The sequence below is a fragment of the Saccopteryx bilineata genome, chromosome 3 (genome assembly GCF_036850765.1).
Source record: "Saccopteryx bilineata isolate mSacBil1 chromosome 3, mSacBil1_pri_phased_curated, whole genome shotgun sequence".
NCBI classification, from domain to species: domain Eukaryota; kingdom Metazoa; phylum Chordata; class Mammalia; order Chiroptera; family Emballonuridae; genus Saccopteryx; species Saccopteryx bilineata.
The window spans coordinates 34303344-34308970 of NC_089492.1; positions in this window are offsets into that span (position 1 = coordinate 34303344).

Genomic DNA, 5627 nt, shown 5'->3' on the forward strand with positions numbered 1-5627 from the left:
TTTGCCCACCATCTTGCTTTGCTTGGTAGTATTGTTAACTACGCATATGTATGGCACTCCTACTGCTTCATACTTCCACATTTGACGTACATAAGCAATGGCACATGTGAGGGTTTGAAATCAGACTGATCTGAGTTCCAATGCTGGCTTTGCGTTTGACTTTGGGTAAATTGCTTCAATTTTATGAATCTGTTTTGTCATCTGGAAAATAGGGATATAATAGTCTCTTTCTCAAAAAGTTGTGAAGTTTAAAAAGAATAATGCATATAAAATTTTTCATGTAATGCCTGGCCCATAGAAAGTGCTCAAAACATGATGATTTCCCTTCTTAAGGACAAATCTCTTTTTTAATGTATTTTTAAAAATTAGCCTGCCCTGTGGTGGCGCAGTGGATAAAGTGTCGACCTGGAAATGCTGAGGTCGCCGGTTCGAAACCCTGGGCTTGCCTGGTCAAGGCACATATGGGAGTTGATGCTTCCAGCTCCTCCCCCCTTCTCTCTGTCTCTCTCTCTCTCCTCTCTAAAAATGAATAAATAAAATAAAATAAAAAATGGTCGTTAAAAATGAATAAATTAAAAAAATTAAATTTAATGGGGTGACATTGATCAATAAGAGTACACAGATTTCAGGTGAACATCTCTATAGCATTTGAACTGTTGATTGTGCTGTGTGCCCATCACCTGAAGTCAAATCATTTTCCATCACCATATATTTGTCCCTCTTTACTCCCCTTCCTCCCACCCCATCCCCCGAGTAACCACTTTACTTCTATCTATGTACATGAGTCTCAGTCTTATACCCTACCTATGTGGAATATACATTTGTCCCTCTTTACTGCCTTCCCCCGACCCCTCTTTCTGGTAACCACTTCACTTTTATCAATGTCCTTGAGTCTCAGTTTTATATCCCACCTGTGTGTGAAATCATACAGTTCTTAGCTAAAAAAAAAAACAACCTCTTTTATAATGAATAAAAATTTAATAACTATTTGTAAATTATTTTTATGCATGTTATCTTTTTTAATTAAATTTATTGGGGTAACATTGGTTAATAAAACTATATAGGTTTCAAGTGTACAATTCTATGATATAGCATCTCTATGTTCCATTGTGTATTTACCACCCAGAGTCAAATCTTCCCTCATCACCATGTATTTGACTCACTTTACCTTTTACCACCCCTATTATCTTCCCTCTGGTAACCACTATACTGTTGTCGGTGTCTATGAGTTTTGTTTGTTTGTTTTCCTCGTTTGACCCAGCAACCCCTCTTCTGGGTAACTACCCAAAAAATTTGAAAACATCTACTTGCACCCCTATGTTCATTGAAGCATTATTCACAGTGGCCAAGACATGGAAACAAGCAAAGTGTCCCTCAGTAAATGATTGGATAAAAAAGATATGGTACTTACATAAAAAGGAATACTACTTTTTATGTAAGAAAAGATGAGCCCTGGAGGGTTGGCTCAGTGGTAGAGCGTCGGCCTGGTGTGCAGAGGTCCCGGGTTCGATTCCTGGCCAGGGCACACAGGAGAAGCGCCCATCTGCTTCTCCACCCCTCCCCCTCTCCTTCCTCTCTGTCTCTCTCTTCCCCTCCCGCAGCCGAGGTTCCATTGGAGCAAAGATGGCCCAGGCATTAGGGATGGCTCCTTGGCCTCTGCCCCAGGCGCTAGAGTGGTTCTGGTCGCAACAGAGTGACGCCCCAGAGGGGCAGAGCATCGCCCCCTGGTGGGCGTGCCGGGTGGGTCCCGGTGGGGCGCATGCGGGAGTCTGTGTGACTATCTCTCCCTGTTTCCAGCTTCAGAAAAATACAAAAAACAACAACAACAAAAAAAAAAAAAAAAGAAAAGATGAAATACGGTCATTGTGGCAACATGGGTGGATCTTGAGAATATCATGCTAAGAGAAATAAGCCAGACAGAAAAAAATTGAGAATCCTATGATTTCACTCATACATGTGATTTATGTATATTATCTTAATCCCAACATCGAGCCTTGTGATTAGGAGACACTTTTTGAAGGAGAAATTGATGGGGTTTTTTTTCCAATTATGGTGAAAAAGTAATTAATACCTGTTTCTATAAGACAATATGGGAGGTAACAGTGATCATGACATAACCTCTGACCCTGTAGGGCATGTGTGCAAAGATATATATGAAAACAATCCATCAAAATCGTGTTAATAATACTGAAATTTTAGAATCACCATAAATGTCTAACAAATAATCAATTTTGGTGCATCCGTACAACAGGAATGAGGAACCTTTTAGTTGCAAGTGACATATCATAGCTCATGCCAGCTTAAGTAAAAAAAAAGAAGATGTAATTTAGTAACCAAGAAGGAAGCCTTGGCTCAGATGCCACTGCTCTGTAAAGCCCTCTCTGACCCACGCTGCAAAATGAACCACTTCTCTCTGTGCTGCCAGGGTAGACTTTTTGTAATTTTCTATCTTCAATGCCTAAAACAGTGACCAATCCAAGCTAGGAGCTTAGCAAATGAATCAATCAATGATTTATGTGAGGGCCAGAAGGAAGCAGTGTGGTCTAATGAAAAGAGACTTGAAGGTAGGAAGTCTCAGTATAAGACCCATCTCTACAGATTACTAGCTGTGTTACCTTAGGCAAGTCTCTCAAACAACCTGAGGTGCAAGTTTTCTCATGTAAAATTATAGTCATAGTAGCCACCTGAACCAATAACTGCAGAGAATTGAAGAAGCATTTATATATGTGTGTGTATATATATTATATATATATACACACACATATATGTATATATTTAAATTCTTGCAAGCAGAATTCAGCAATACATTAAAGAAATCATACACCATGACCAAGCATGATTTATTCCTGGGATGCAAGGTTGGTACAATATCTGCAAAATCAATTAATGTGATACACCACATAAACAAAATGAAATATAAAAATCATATTACCATATCAATAGATGCATTAAAAGTTTTTGACAAAATCCAGCACCTATTTATGATAAAAATTCTCAGCAAAAATGGGAATAGAGGGAACATATCTCAACATAATAAAGGCCATATGTGATGAACCCACAGCTAATATTATACTCACTAGGCAAAAACCAAGAGCATTTCCCTTAAGGTTAGGAATAAGACAAGAAATGTCCACTTTCATCACTCTTATTCAACATAGCACTGGAAGTCCTAGCCACAGCAATCAGACAAGAAGAAGAAATAAAAGGCACCCAAATTGGAAAGGAAGAACTAAAACTGTCATTATTTGCAGAGGACATGATACCTTATATAAAGAACCCTAAAGATTCAAAAACCAAAAAACTGACTGACAAATTCAGTAAAGTAGCAAGATGAGCAATGTGACATTGCCACTTTTCCTATCAAAAAGGCTGAACCTTTTTTTCCCAAACTTTTGAAGCTACCCTAGCCCTATGACATAATCCTATGAGTAGAATGTGGCAGGTGTGACCTATGTGACTTCCAGGACTAGGTCTTAAGGAACTATGCAGCTTCCACTTTCTTCCTCCTTGAGCTCTGAGGCCACCATACTACAGAGAGGTCACTCTAGCCCATTAAATGATGAGAAGCAATGTGGCATCAGATAGCCATACCAGCAACTCTTTGACTACAACAACTATATATTGTATATGAGCCCAAGCAAGAGCAGCCCCCAAATCACCCATCAGAAATAATAAATTATGTTGTTTTAAGCCACTACATTTTGGGGAGGTTTACTATGCAGCACAAGTAACTGATACAAAACAGACAGTGTGTGCTTTGAACTAGAGTGTTAGTAGCATTCATTAATTCAACAAATATTTTTGAACATCTATTATGTGGCAGGCTTTGTTTTAGGCACTGGGGATATGGCCATGAGCAAAACAGATGAAGATTCTTGCCCACATGGAGCTTATAGTCTATGAAGAACTAAATTGGACAGAGGGAATGGTTTTAAGAGATATTTAGGACATAGATTTGGAAGGGTTTCATGATTGACTGGACACAGAGGGTGAGGGAGAGAGGAGTGGATACTTAGGCTGCACTGTGGGAGATGAGGGTAATGGTTGGCCCACACAGAGATAGAGAGTTCTTCAGTCTTCGACATATGGACATTTGCAGAAGAACTAGATGGCAGATGAAGTAGGTCCGGAAGCTTGGGAGAGATGTCAAGCTAAACATTTTGGAGTTATTTTGCAATTCCACAAGTATTATTGAGTCATAATCAAATGCCAATCATTCTGAGGCACCAAGAAATACAATGACAAACAAGACATGGTTTTGTGGAGGAAACAAAAACATTTACTGTGGGAAGTTGTTGAATAGAGAAATCTCTGTCTGACACAGATATGGAGGACAAAGAAATGGGATATAGACTGTGATTGAAACCAAGAGACTGAATCAAAGGGAGAGAAGCGATGAGCCTAGGCAAAGAGCAGAATCAGTGGTGGATTCAGCCGGTTCGCACCGGTTCAGCAGAACCGATACCTAATTTTTTGTTGAATTCAGTGAACTGGTTATTAAAATGGCACTTGTAATAAGAATTCTTTCCAAAGTGGGCGCCTGGGCAGCTGCCCAATGTGGAAATCACAAATTGACATTTCCTACTCTTTTTTAATGTTCATCTGCCCAACAGTGTATTCTAAGTACCCATAGGTGTTCATTCTGTCCATAGGTGAAAACAGTTTGATGGAATTATGCTTGTAATATTTATATATTCATTTCATAAAACTCATTAACCTTTGAAACCAATCAAACCAATCTTACCTATAGGACTTTACCTATGCATTAACATGTACATGAGCTAACATATTAGGGTCCTAAAAAGATTTTATAAGGCAATATGGAAATATCTTAAGTAACAGTTTTATTGTTTTTTGTCTTATTTAATAATTTTTTATTATTATTTTAAAACTTTTATAACATAATCTAGTTTTGTGTACCTCTTTTATTGTTCTTATTTAAATATTAAATGCATAAAATAATAAACTACCTTTTGATATATCATTTTTTAATACTTAAAACAATTATCAGGGCAGAGAACCAGTTGTTAAATTATTTGAATTTCACCACTGGAAAAAATCCTGGGGAACTGGTGGGGTGCTTAACAGTAAGGGGATAAGCATATGAGAAAGAGCGAGCAACGCTAGAGATGAGGGAGGGGCAGGAAGAAGGGCCAGGGAGAAGGAGCGAAAACAAGCTGCCTTTTGTCATTGACTAAGGATTATAGGGGCGGGACAAGAGGTTGGGTAGGAAGTAAGTGGCTAACCATGGTTGGTTGTTTTGGAGCTGAAACCTTCTAAGCTGTTTCAGGTAGTGACTGGGTTGGCATGAGCAGTGTCATGATCTCCAGGAAGCTCTCCTGGGGGTGCTGAAGGCTGGTCTAGGGAAAGGGCTGCCTCCACGAACGCCCTGGATGGATATCCATGCTTCAAGTCCCCAAGGGTTTTCCATCCTGCTGCTACAGTGGTCTTGGCTACTTTGTTTGGGTGCTTTATTTTCTCACGTGCAACCCTCTATTTCCTTGAAGCTGGTTGATTTATACAATTTGGCCTTTATCCTTTGTTTCTTATAGAATGTCATAGAGTCACCCCATTTAGGGTCCAATGTTTCATGAAGCTACCCCCAGCCAGAACCTACCATTCACATA